Consider the following 15,072-nt stretch of genomic DNA (forward strand, 5'->3'; position numbering starts at 1 on the left):
CGTCGTGGCGCAGTGGTTAACGAATCCGACTAGGAACCATGAGGTTGCGGGTTCGGTCCCTGCCCTTGCTCAGTGGGTTGACGATCCGGTGTTGCCGTGAGCTGTGGTGTAGGTTGCAGACGCGGCTCAGGTCCCGCATTGCTGTGGCTCTGGCGTAGGCCAGTGGCTACAGCTCCGATTCAACCCCTAGCTTGGGAACCTCCATATGCCGCGGGAGCGGCCCAAGAAATAGCAACAACAACAACAAAGACAAAAAAAAAAAAAAAAAAGAAGAAGCCAAGTGAGAACTTGTTTGAAATTAAAAAGACCCTTAACCCTTCATAATCATCAGGCCTCCTTGGGGTATTTTATGTATTAAAGAAAAAAAAAATCACAGAAAATAAATATATTCCAAAGATAGTAGCTTTCCACCACTTTCACTTATTCTAAAAACTGCTTTGTGTCTGTGGCTTTATTCTCAGTTGCCAAACCTATAATAGGTTGGATTAATGTGTCCTCTGGATATTGATCATTATACAATGATTCTAATGGCCTTGTTGGTGCTGGGTTCTCATCAGCTGGGAAGGCAACATCATCAAGCTTTCCATGATCGTTTCTTTTGGCACTGGGAGGGAAGAGACTGTCACATCCAAGTCACAGCTAAAGAACAAAAGCAAACCAAAAGGGCTTCAAGATGAAACAAGTAACAATGTAACATGTTACTGGACGGTATATACTCTCCTTCCAGTGGAATATCTTAGAATTGCATGCAGATAAACTCCTTTATTTGGAGATAAAATCTGCTAAATTCAGCTACCTGTGACATTATGAAAAAGAAAAACTCAAAGGTCTCATCAAAGAGGATAATGAGTAACAAAGCTGCACCAAAAGGAATTGGAACAACTTTGGCAAAGTCTAATTATTAAACAGTAGAAGTTCAGATGTCTCATTAGTATTATCTCCCAGTTAGCACTTCGGAAGAAGAGAAGAGAGCTGTTCACCATAAACTGACATCCTACACAAAAGATTGAAGAATTTTAGTGAAATACTGAAATCGAGAAACTGTGTTCCAGTACTGTGCTGTTATTTGTTTATGCTGTGTTTAAATAATGGTGGAATTAGATTATCAAGTACAATCGATTTCGCTAGGTTTGTATTTGAAGAGCTGTAATCTATCCTCTATTCAGTTTGAATGGAAAAGCAAATGTTTTCCACTTTACAAAGTAATAAACCAAACCTTCAAATTCTGGAAATTTTTTTTCTAGCCCTTGATATTAACTTAAAAGAAAGATTCATTAGAAGATAATCATAGTTTCAAATTCCATAAGATTAAGCTTGTGGTCAGAGACAATGGAATTATGTGGGTGGATCAACCTGTGCCTATTGGCAACAGTAATGTCAGACATAAGGAATTAGAGCACAGAGGTAGACCTTTGACTCAGGAAGGATACAGGATACAAGACTGAAATATACTGATTATTGTCCATAATATTCAGCCTCTTCTAGTGGACATATGAATCTAAACACTGGAATTCCAAATCATTAGACTATTACTCACTGGCTCAATTAGGAAAAGTGTAATTTTTGCATGCATAGACATGCATTACCTGCACATACGTGTATGCAGTGGGTTTTATATGGGTTTTAGGGTACGGATTATAACTGAAAGATTTTGAACTGTAATGGCATAATTAGCTATACCGCTTTATCCTCTTATAAGAAAGATATTTTAAATTATCCTCCCCTTAAGGAACAATTGTGATGCAAAGAGTTATTGTACAGGCTTACCACTTGCCTACCATAATTTCTGGATTTTATGAGAACTGAGATATTTCAGAATTCCCTGTAAAACTTGGTGTTGCCCCAATAAAATGCCCTTGTTTTAGTAAGGTAAAGTGTGTTTGACAGAACTCCTGTATGTGCCTTGCTCTGACATCTATGTAAAAATACAAGTGTAAAACAAAAGGGAATGAGGTATAGAGATAACTATCAGCCAAATTCCAAAGACATTATTTCATTCTTTTTTTCTTCTATACTTACATTTAGGTAAAAAATGGGAAATTGAAGGATCAGTAACCTTTCCCTAGCAAAGAAAGGATGGAGGGACACAAAACAACACAGTACATCTTTATGTGTAACATAGGAAATGGCTTATTGTAAAAAATTAAGTTTACGATGGATCAAGAAACATTAATTTCTTATGAGAAATTAATCTAAGAAACTTACATTACTAGAGATGGAAAAGAATGGTAAAATATTATACACTTATTCTTGGAGTGTTTTTAGAAATCATTGAATCTGTTTCAGAAAGTTGTAACTTTAAGGAAGCTCCTTTAAAAAGCTAAATTCGTACTAATAGGGATTCTGACAAATTTCTGATCACATTTACTGACCTCTTCAAAATGTCATAAGCCCATTTTTTTTCTTCCTGCTTAAAACCACACTTTACTTTGAAATTAGAATATGTCCTCAGAGCATCATAATTCATGATCTTTAGATACAAGTAAATGAAAACAAAATGTACACTTTAATTAATGTTTAAAAATCTGTTTGTTAGTAAATCAAGAAATATGTTATTGTTGAACCGAATTCTGTCAGACAATGGAATGCTTTAAACTTTTTAATTGGAAAAGATCGAATGCTCCAGGAAGAATTATGCATCTTTTCTAAAAATTGAAATTGGGAAAGGCCTTAATTTGTTTTTTCCTTAAAAACTTGTTTCTTTTTAAGACTAGGATTCAACCAGGGTTTTAGTTTCGTATGATGGGAGTCACTGGGCAGTGTGGCTGCACAGAAATGAAATAAATTATGTTCCCACCTGCTGTGATGACAAATGCTAATATTTTAATAGCATCCCATAGAGCTCATGTGTTTCTCTATGAAAATGTGTGTACTGTATCATTCACTTGAGACTAGGTATGTATCCAAGTTTAGACAAGAATGGAAGCAGGATATGTGGGATACAAAGGCCAAACTAAGTCATTTGAATTGTTTTTCAGTAGACAATGTCATTATGACAAGGTAAGAGTGTGAAACTCATCAGAATTGTACTTTGGAGGACAGGAATTTTGTCACTAATTTTTTTTTTTTTAAGTAAAAGTATTCGTGACCCACCAAAAAGAGTAAGTTATTATTATTATTTTTTAATGGCCGCACCCCCAGCACATGGACGTTCCCAGGCCAGGGCTTGAATCTGAGCTGTAGCTCTGACCTGTGGCCACAGCAGCACCAACACCAGATCCTTAACCCATTGCACCAGGCTAGACATCGAACCCACATCTCTGCAGTGACCTGAGCTGCTGCAGTGCGATTCTTAACCCACAGCTCCACAGCAGAAACTCCTGTAGTTGTTTTCATAAGAACATTTTTTTTTTTTTTTTGGCTGTGCCCGAGGCATGTGGACGCTCCTAGGCCAGAGAGCAAGCTGCCAAAGTGACAATGCCAGATCCTAAACCTGCTGTGCTGCAAGGGAACACCTATAAGAACATTTTTTAAGAATTGAAACCTACACACCCTAACCTCAGTTGTAATAAACCTCAATGACTTGAGCTGATTATTTTATTTCTGAATTACCCAGTCTCTACTTTCTCATTAAATATCCTGCTTTTTCTGCCTTTGAATATGAATTCTCCAAAGCCATCTTGAATGAGTAAGAAAGTTAGTCTCTCAAAGATGCAAGAGGGGCTCCTTTAAAAAAATGGCTAGTTACTGGTTGGTTGTCTTACTCTTTCAAAAACTACACATAGTTGCTGGATCACCACAACCTTCCCCCAGTACTTACACAATAGCAACAAAAAAGAAAAATAACAATTTAAGTCAAGGAAAATAGGCTTTGTCATCCTCTGTATGAATGGCCCTGATCAGGTAAATTGCTTTAGCTCTGTGCCTTGTTCCTAGCACTAGAAGTGGGAGAGAGACTAGCTACTAGCTGCATTTTGATTTTTAGATATGCCTTTAAGATTCTCTGCCCACGTTTCTATTTGTATTATCATATACATAGTTATTTCATTTGTTTCCATTTTTACTTCTTCGTTTAAATATTGAACCATGGCAGCTATTACAACTTTTGTTATATTTTATGAGAAAAAAAAATGGCATGAATTGATCTCATCACTTGGGCATAGATGATGAGGTTTATGTGGGATTACTGCTGGGAACATAGTAAGCCATACCTGAGAGTGGCCTGAAAGGGCGAAAGGGTATCCTTTGTTACTAGTATTACCAGGAACTGAAATGAGGCATTAGGAATAGTTTCCTTTACTGTGTCTGTCCTTTTTACCACTTCTCATTTTTTGAACAAATTTGTGATGGTGAACCAGGTCTTCTCAGTGTATGAGTAACTCAAAAGTTGTAGAAACTGATAACAATAGCACACATTTCCATTAATACTGAAACAGAGATGTGCATTTGCAAACTTCACTTTATACAAGTGGGTTTCTTCTTTATTGGACTTATCCTAAATATTTTTCAGACTCATTTTTTTAGCAACAGTCAATTCATGTGTGGTTGGGTGCTATTTCCCAGTCTTTTTAGTCCATTCCCCCCCTTTTTAGGGAGGTGGGGCAGGATCTAACCTGAGCCACAGCAGTTACAACACCAAATCTTTTAACTCTTTGGCCATCAGGAAACTTCAGTCCACGCCCTTTTTTGATAAATGTGAAAACCTTCATCTGCTCCATCAGTTGACTTTTCATCCCTGTTCCAGTTGAGAACCACTGTTTCTGAGCTTAATCAATATCAGAAAACACAATTCAATATGAACTTTGAAAAATAACCAGTCTTTCTTGACTTTAGATTTAACTATAACACCTTTCAATCTGCTACATTTGTTTAGCGCATGAGAGAAATCATGTATTTGCTTTAATATGTACCCTTACCAAGGGATGGAAAAAGTGGCATGGTTAGTAGTCATTAGTGAGCATTTTTTAAAAAGCAAATAATGAAAGCAGTAACTTATTCTTCCATGCTGATTACCATCTTCTGTGCTCCATCCTAGCACTGCACATATATTAGCGTATTCATTCCTAAGAACCCTATGAGGCAAGTACTCTTTTTATGCCCATTTTATCAATGAGGAAACAAAACCTAGAGAGATTTGTTTCAGGTTTGTTTGTAGGCTCTCTGTTTCTTTCATTGGGATTACTTTTTCTTCAGTCTTTCTTGCACAAAAATTCAGATGGTGTTTAATTCTCCACTTTTGTTTTCCTTTTCCTTCTCCCAGTTCCCTCATCAATCATTTTTCTTACTTACTCAACTCTGCGAGGCTTTGAGACAAGTAATCCAGACTCACTGCTTTCTGGAATTACATGATTTGTCTACTTTTTCACTTTGTTTTCACTCAGAAGAGTAACTCCTTAAAGGCATGGCATTTGCCTTGCTCCCTGCTGTATCTCTGGTACCTGTGATGTGCCTAGCGCATAGGGGGTACCCCATGAACACTTGTTTGAATGAATCGATTGCAAAGATTCCACTCCCCTCTCAGGTGGATGAAACATCTACCAGTGTGATGAAGAGGACTGTTTTATCCAGTCTTCCTTCAAATGTGTCACAGGGAATTCCTTCTCTTTCATTCCCACTGCTCATCGTTGGCTTCTTTGCTTCTCTTTTGATGTATTGCCTGTGGTCTGTCACCTGGTCTTCCTGGTCTTTTTCTTCTCTCCTGTATGCCCTGCAGTTTCTGCCACGATAATCTTCCCAAATCACATCATGCCTTACCTCAAAACCTTCTGATGACTCGTACTATAACCTAGGTTATCATTGACCTATTTCCTATGTCTGTGCCTTGTTCCCTCAACTCCATGTTAAATGCTGGCGGCGATTAGGGCCAAGTTCTTTACCCTCCCCCACCTCTACCCTACCCCCAGTGCGGCTATATACAATATTGATTATATTAGCAGACAATATGTAGTAAATACATTTCTGTATATAATGTGATGCAGGAAACATGGGTTACATTTAAAAAACTAAGGAAATGTATTACTTTCCTATTACTGTGTAACAGATTACAAATTTAGCAGTTTAAGGTACTACAGATTTATTCCCTCACTGTTTCTTCATGTCAGGAAACTGGATACTCTGCTTAGGGTCTCACTGGGTTCAAACTGAGGAGTCAGCGAAGGCTGTTGTTTTCACCTAGGCTCAGAGACCTCTCCTGAGTTCACTGGCTGTTGGCAAAATTCATTTCTTTGCAGCTGTAGGACTGAGGTTCCATTTTCCTTCTAGCCATTGGCCAGGGACCACTCTCAGCTCCTCTTGACAATTCCTTGCCCTTAGCCCCCATAGATGTTAACTTTCTTCTAGGCAAGATGGGCTAAGTCTCTCTGACTTCTTCTGAGCCCAGCCAGAGAAAACTCTTCATTTTTATAGAACTCACATGATAGGTCAGGCCCACTTGGCTAATCTCCCCATCACCAGGTCAACTGATTTGGGACCTTTCTTAATCTACAAAATCCCTTCACAGCAGTACCAAGATCAGCATTATTGAACGACTGGAACAGATGTATATAAACCAGAGCTAGAGTCTTGGAGGCTTATTTTAGGATTCTGTTCATTCTGACAAGTTACAGATTTCAAATGGAATGTGGTTCTAGAGGCGATGCCTCAAAACAACTGGTTCTTCAAGACTAGTGGTATATTCTTTTTTAAAAAATTTTTATTGAAGTATATAGTTGGTGTACAATGTTGTGTTAGTTTCTGCTGTACAGCAGAATGATTCAGATATATACATATTGGTGGTATATTCTTCATTCAACTGGTGTTTCTGAAAGTTCTGTTAGAATGCATCAAGCACTACTCTAGAAGTTTGTGTTGGGTTTTTTGTTTGTTTGTTTTGTTTTGCAGTGGCATGCAGCGGCTTAATGTGGAGTCGGTTTCAGTGATTCACTGGGGTTGAAATCCTTCTGTGGGGACTCAATTTCCAGACCAGAGGTTGAACCCAGGTCACAGCAGTAAAAGCACCACGGCCTAACCACTAGACCACCAGGGAACTCCCACTACTCTAGGAGTTTTTAAAGCCTCTATCAGTGTGGTATAATTGGGAAGCTCATATAGCGTCTTCCCCCATATACCAAATGTTGAAGAAGATAGTGTAGAAAGTTTTATTTCCAGGAGAAGTTGTAAATCCGTGATGCTATTTTCATTGAAGCTCAATAGCTGAAGGATTCTCAAGATGAATACTTTCATAATATGCTACAAAGCAAATAACAAACTTCAGACAGGGAAGCAGCACTCTAAAGAACTGAAGTGAAACAGAATAAGGATTTAGGAAACCCCTTCTTCTAGTCCCTCTTTGTTTCTGTGGGCAATATTTGTGATGTCTTTAAAGTCTTAATACTATGGAGATTTCTTCTTCTGTGAAACATTGTATTGACTTGCTTCTCCCAGTTTAGTGTTACAAGACTAAAAGTTGCAAATCTATGTGAACTAGTGACATTTTTTACTGAATCTTCAAATATTGAATATTCGATACTTAAAATGAATATAGAATGAAAGTAGGTGTTGTTTAACCGTTTTCTTTGCCAGAACCCTATTTTAGGCATAAGCTGGAAAAAAAAAAACATGGTTGGAGTTCTCTGGTAACGCAGTGGTTAAGGATCCAGCATTGTCACTGCTTCTGTGGCATGGGTTCAATCCCTAGCCTGGAACTGCTGGGTGCTGTGGATGCAGCCAAAACAAAACAAAACAAAAAAACAAAGAAATGCTTAGATTTTCTAGTTGGGAAGTAGGCTGCCTTGTTTTAAGATACATTAGTGTTGGTTTATTTAAATGAAAAAAGATGCTTTCATTATAGAACAGATTTGACTTATGATGACTTCATTCCATTCTGTAACAAGAATAAAATTGGTATATTTTTCTCCAGAATTATATTATTACAGTGATTAAAGGGGGAAAAACGTAATTTACAAAGCAACTATGAGTCGAACACACACTTTTCCATGAAAGAATATTTAAAGCTGGGAAATAGACTCCTTTGTTCTCCACTGTTACTTGTCTGGAGGAAATCCAGTTCTTGTCCCTTATATGCCTTTCAAACCATCACTTCTTTTAGAGGCTACTATAAACCAATTATAGTGTTATGCCTTTGCTATGGTAGGCTGTATAAATTTGTAACCTGGTGTGTATTTGTACCTGTCACTGGCTTACATTTTGAGAAAAGAGGTAAGTAGTGCCTTTTCACATAATACCTGCAGTGTGTATCTACAGAGGTTTGAGAACCAGACAGACCAAAATTTGAATGTTGACTCTGCTACTCACCAGCTGTGTGAACTTAGGAAAGTTTCTTAACCTCTCTGAGCTTAAATCTCATCTGTAAAATGGAGGTAGTCATCTCCTCATCATGGGATACTTAGAATTAAATAAAAAGGCGTAAGTACTGAACATGATGTCTTGGACATTCTAATCACCAATATTTACATTTCCCACCTACCTCCTCTCTCTTATAAGTCATGATCACATGTCTGTTTTGATAGTGAACTCTATTCATTAGCAAATATTTAACTGTTTATTCTGTGTTAGGATCTGCATTGGTTTGTGTAAGCCCTCAGGGACTTCCTCTGCCCACAGAGAGGGCAATACCAGCTTTATGCAAGAACACTGTATATGCATTTAAAATTTAAGACAGTAAATTATATTCATGTGAAAATGCCAAACTGCAGCTGCTTAGTGCAGAAGATAAGTTATATAACAAGTAGTATTGATCACATGGAAATAATTATATTAATCTTTCTGGGTTTTACCATGGCTTTCCATCATTTCAGTTGCAGTTAAGGTGGGGTTCTTTTATCTGAAATGCCCACAGGCTATGGATCCCTGGCTATTGAAGATGTATTCTTATTTCCTTTCCTGTAGGAACTATGTTGATGGTCAACTGAAGCTGTTTTCATAATCTTTCTAGATTTGAGGTTTCGTAAAAGGAGCCAGAAAGAATTCAAAGGAGTTACCTTGCCTTAGGGACTTCCTCCTGCTATTTAATTGATGTCTCCCAACTTTGCTGGGCTTTGAAAAATACTAATAGGCCCATGTTTATTCAGTGTTGAGTTGAAAGCTGGGAGGGGTGTGGTCTCCTAGTAGTGTGATGTTTGCAGAGAGGATATAGCCATTACTTATGTTTAACTCATCGTTTCTTGCCTTAAATATTTTAGATATTCTTGGTAATTGAAGCAAGGAAAACTGCTTTGTAAAGTGCAAAATTTATTCTTTACTTATTACCATAAGATTTTGTAAAGCCAGAATTTGGCCTGTGTATGTTCTCTTATGATTCAGTGAAATTAGTTTTCATACATAGGCTGGTTTTCATTTATGCATCACCAAAATATGGCAAGCTAGGACTATAAATGTCCAAACATATATATGTTTACCCTCATTTGAAATCATGTGTTTTTTTAATCCCCATTGAATAGTTAGTCTTTATTCAAAGCTGTGGTTCAAACAGCAGCATTAATGACCTGAGAATGGCCCAGTAAAACATATTTTGGGGTCCTGGCTGAGCTTCTTATTTATACTCAATCTTTACCCCCAAGGATTCTCTACCTTCTCTGGCTTTTCTTAGCATTTTAGGGGACATATCAAAAACACTCTCCTACCACACCCTATATTCCATTTATCTGCATCATTATCCTTTCTTCCTAATCACACTGAAATTTCCCAAGAACTGTCTTTCATCTGTGTATTTGTCACAGTAGCATCTTTGTAGCATCTTATCTGAAGTGGTGCTTAGTAGAATTTTTTTTTTTAAATCAGAGCCTTAAGGGGAAAGTTTGATATTTAACTATACCAAAACATTTTAGAAAAACTCAAGAGGGAGGAAAAAAAATCACTTTTTCAGCAGATACAGGTATTCAGGTTTCCAACATGTTTCTGAATGCCGTTCTAAACATAGTTTCTGGAGTTCCCATCGTGGCGCAGTGGTTAACGAATCCGATTAGGAACCATGAGGTTGCGGGTTCGGTCCCTGCCCCTGCTCAGTGGGCGTTGCTGTGAGCTGTGGTGTAGGTTGCAGACGCGGCTCGGATCCCGCGTTGCTGTGGCTCTGGCGCAGGCCGGTGGCTACAGCTCCGATTGGACCCCTAGCCTGGGAACCTCCATGTGCCGTGGGAGCGGCCCAAAGAAATAGCAAAAAGACCAAAAAATAAATAAATAAATAAAAAATAAACATCGTCAGTTTCTGTTCTGCAAAGAGTGACCCTCTCAATTTGTGATGAGCCGATAGGAACTTCTCTAGACAGTAAAAGTAGATGAGCAACTGAGCAGATGTTGGAATGAGTTGAGTTCTCATAGCAGTTTCTACGCCCTAGCTTTTTGATGATCCGGTACAGTTAGATAAGGCATTCTAGTGCTTAAGTGATGAAACAACATCACTTCATTTCCAGCATATTCTCCCACCCTGAGATTGTTAAGGACAAATAAGTAATATAATTACTCAGTATTTGTGGGAGAGTGGGGAGGTTGGTTAAGGCTAAAGGACTGTTTGGGGTAAAATGAGGGGTTGGAAAGCAGCATTATGAACTTCATTTGCTAGAACCACAAAAATTTTAAGACGAATTGAAATTTAAACTCTGAATGTTGGATGAATAGTACTTGGCTAGGGTCATGCTTTGCTTCTTAATTTGTTTTATTAATTCTTAGCAGCAACCAGCCTTTTGAAGAGCCATTTTACAAAACTGAACTTTCAAATCTAAAAATGGTCAAAGAAGTCAAATCTGTATCTTATTTACCACATAGTTACCTTTTTCTGACTCTGTTCTATCCCTTGATACTTGGGGAAAAGGGATGGTCCTTGGGGAAAAATCAACAGCAAATAAGAAAAAGGAAATGTCAACACATTGCAAATGATAAATCTAACCTAATGTTTTCTCTTTGTAATGGTAAAAAGGAGCATAGCATTTAATATTTTATTTTAATCTACAATACTTCAAAATATTTTATAGTAAACCTTTTTTTTCTAACCAGTGTTAATTATTCTGTCGACTTAATGGTTGAATGCACATAAATTTAGTGTTCTTACTGAATCAAATCATTAGCATGAAAAAATTACACAACAGCAAGTCCTGCTAACTAATTATGCTAGATTGGCACTTCAGAAGAGATTCATCACATATGAGTATTATCATTTATAGAAAGAAAGCTTTTCAAAGGAAGTGTCTACTTTAAAACTTGTTAATGAAAGAAATTTTTTTAAATAGATGTATATGTAGAAATTATTTCTGAGTATAATATATGCATCCTTTACGTGTATTCATCTTACGGTGAGAGGTTACATAGTAAGATAGATTGTTTCCCAATTTGATATAGTGTTTCAGATAGGTTTCTGATCTTTGAAAGCATTAAGTAGAATGAAGGAAAAAAAGGAATCAAAAGGAAGAAAATGAATCTCTCCCCAGATAAAAAAATCAACATACCTAGACAGTACCAGTTTCCCATATCTCATAAACACACTGATCCTTCATAGTGAAATGAGCCAGTCTCAGAATATAATCTGTAAGGTAACATTTTCTCCTGTAAACTCTGTAAAATAATATAGACACTCAGCCATTTTAATGTTGAGCTCTTATGTTTAAATTTCTTAATAACAATAGCTACCGCTTATTGAAGTGTCACATGCTGAGCGCTCAGCTAAGTGTTTTGTATAGTATTTCATTTAATCTTCCTTTTAAAAGCTATAGATTAGGCAGAGCAGCTCAGAGAGGAAATATGAATCTCCTAAGATCACATGCTTCTAAATGTCAGGATTCATGCTCATGATGGTCTGGCTTCTTCAGTCTGAGCAAAAGAAAAACTGAACACCTTTCAACTGCATCATCTATATAAAGCAAGTTGAAATAAATGCTGTGAAATTTGAGTATATAAATATGAATCAGACGACATCCCTGTGACCTTGCTGTCTTCCACTTCTCTCAGATGTTTCTAGCCTCAGCTTTGGGGAGTGAAAGCCATCACTGGTCCTGAGCACTGTAATGTTATCTAGTCCTTTCTGCACATAGCACTGTTCTAAGGACTTTCTGATGCTTTGTGGGGACCCTTCTAAGAAATACATTTGAGAGTTTATGCCATATTTTCATTGCTCGTTTTTCCAGAGTCAGTTATTTATTAAATGCAAAATCTGTGACAAGTTTACTGCTTGTTAATCTGAAAGCTTCTCTTTGCTACCCATTTATTCATTTACTATATATGTTGATATCCTAGCTTCCATGATTTGTGATACCACTAAACAGAATTGCATATAAACGGGGTACATTTGGGATAACATTTTAGAAAAGATAGAATTCTCCAAGAAATTCACAGAAGTCTTAGGTTTTGTGCAGTTTTTAAAAAATCCTTATCATCTGTACTCTTAGATCATAAATGAACATTTCACAGTGAGAGGAGATTTTTTTTTTTCTTGATTTTATTTTTTTCACCAGACAAGCCATCTTGTATTTCTTGTGTCAAACAGCTTTAGGCCAAATCCTTTTCCTTTATAGAGCTTTTCCAACTCAAAGAGAACTTATAACACACTTAATATTTTCTCATCTGCATCAATGATACCTGTCCAGTTGTGCCTCTGACACTAGATCACAAGGTATGTAAGATCAGTGTTTAATTCACCCATAATGTTGGCTGCTTGCTCAGTTTTACTGGTAAGAGAAATATGCACTCAAATAGAGATGAAATTCTATTTTTCTACCACATGGCATAGGTATGGGCTAATGAGTACTTTGATAGTTTAAATTGGTATATCTTTAGGGAGGTCTATTTGATAATCCATAGTAGAATTTTAAATCAGCGGTACCTTGCTAAAAACCCTGTAGGTCTTCTTCTTCTGTTAATGAAACATGTGGATGCTCATCACATATTGTTTGTATTAAAGAAAGAGAAGGAAAAAGGGAGGAGGAGGGAAAGAAGATGGGGAGGGAAGAAGATTGGAAGCAATTGAAACATACGAAACCTTGTACTTTGCTAAATACAGCATTTGTACTACAGTGTGGAAAACTCTAAGTGTGGAAAACTCTGCACATATGAAAAAGGGCAATGTAGATTGCTCTGTATTTATTGATATTAAGTGATGTGAAGTGAGAAAAATGTGGGTTGAAGTAACCATCTTTATAGTAGAATCTTACTGCCTTTTGAATATTTGCTGTATGATCTAGGGACTGAGGATACAGAGACGGAAATAAGAGACCATGTTCTAATGGAACTTAATGCTATGTAACTGAGCCTAACAGGCTGACAATGGATATTTATACTCAAAAGATATGACTTGGTTCCAAAAGTGTGGGTCTAAGTTAGAGAAGCATCAATGTATCTACAACACTGAAACGTATTGGAGTTCAGTGGTTAGAAATTCATCTCTATGGTGAAGCTTCCAAACCAGTATTTTGTTAGAATTTCCAAGCAACTGGGAAAAAGTCATGAGATAGTAGTTGAGAGATGCCTGAAAACCTTACCTAGAAGGGGATGATATAGGAGGAGTTCTATACACTTGAGGGCCTCTGCAAGATGTAAAGCAACTCACCTAGTCCAGAGCTAATGATGTATAAGCCATTGGAACATCATGGGAGGGTGTTGGTACCCATTAGCTCAAATCTATTTTATGCTCAGGAAATACATTCCTTAGTGCTCTTGTCACTGTTTTCTATAACAAATTTGTTTATTATAAATGTTTTAATGTTTTAAGACTTATGCTTTCTTACACATCCATTTTTTTTCCTAATTCTGTATCCAGAATTGATCAGTAGTGCCATAATATTTCTGTGACACATTTCTTTCAACGTATTAAAATATTATTTCACCTTTTTTTTTTGTCTTTTTGCTATTTCTTTGGGCCGCTCCCGCGGCATATGGAGGTTCCCAGGCTAGGGGTCGAATCGGAGCTGTAGCCACTGGCCTACGCCAGAGCCACAGCAACTCGGGATCCGAGCCGCGTCTGCAGCCTACACCACAGCTCATGACAACACCGGATCGTTAACCCACTGAGCAAGGGCAGGGACCGAACCCGCAACCTCATGGTTCCTAGTCGGATTCGTTAACCACTGCACCACGACGGGAACTCCTATTTCACTTTTTTAACCTATGAAAGGATATGGATGCTGAGGAAATTATTCTAACTTCAGCGTATAACTCTGAGTCTATAAAATTTACGGTTACTTTGTGATGTGATATTTTTGATAAAGGCTATAGTTACTGTTGTGTGTTTGAAAAAATGCCAGCATGTGAAGGAATTATTTTATTTGCAATATATTTATTAGATGGAGAAAAAGTAAGCACAGAAGTGTGGTGTAAGCAAGTCTTTGAAACTTATTTTTGAGGGCATTGTCAGAAATAGAGGGTACTGTTTTTTATTCTTTGTTATAACTTTGGATGGAAATCAAGGGCATCATATCAGCTGCAGTGCCCAATATTTTATGGTTTTCTGTTTTGCTTGATCGTGTTGGTCCTTTTGAAACTCAAACATTTATGAAAATTCATAATTTTGTGCAAATATTGAGGACCTAGATTTGCAAAGCCTATATAAACCAAGAACTGCTGCTTGCTGGTTAGGCAAAAAACTAAATTTCTGCCTGGCTTTTCCTTGCATTTTTAATTAGAAGTACTTGTTTGTTACAATATGATTTTCTTCAAAAATAGATGCTCTGAAGCAAAAGAGGAACCACAGGCTATATGTTCAATAGAAGGTTGATTAGTTGGCCAAACCTCAGTAGCAGGAGCCTGCCATGCTTCCTAGGGAAATAATTCCTCCTACGAAATTTTACTGTGCTAATTGCTAGTCCCAACTTGAGTTCCATATTGCCAACAATTGTTTTCAGGTTGCGTTTGAATCAGCTTAAGCAATTTATGCATATTTCCTTGTGCTTAAACATAAATGTATTTTCTGAACATCCTATTGTGGGAAAGCATATTTAATCATTAACATCTACAACTTGGTGTCATTTCTTTTCTTTTTTTAAACTCTCCATGCTTCAAGTTTATTGAGCTGGGAGCTAGAGCATATCACAGGTGGGGAAATGGCGATATACATAAAACTCCTTCCACATAGGTGTGAGATAGGTAACTACTTGGAATAGTAATTGACAGTGTAAAGCATTCCGTGAAGTGTCTTCCTTGTACTTATTTCTAAAG

General features: G+C 37.2%; 1 protein-coding gene across 14 annotated transcripts in view; it reads left to right on the forward strand.

Moving 5' to 3' along the window:
- Window positions 1-15,072, forward strand: part of TRPS1 (transcriptional repressor GATA binding 1) — a 257,236-nt gene that overhangs the window by 177,631 nt on the left and 64,533 nt on the right. The window lies entirely within an intron of this gene.

Source organism: Sus scrofa, chromosome 4 (genome assembly GCF_000003025.6).
Source record: "Sus scrofa isolate TJ Tabasco breed Duroc chromosome 4, Sscrofa11.1, whole genome shotgun sequence".
NCBI classification, from domain to species: Eukaryota; Metazoa; Chordata; class Mammalia; order Artiodactyla; family Suidae; genus Sus; species Sus scrofa.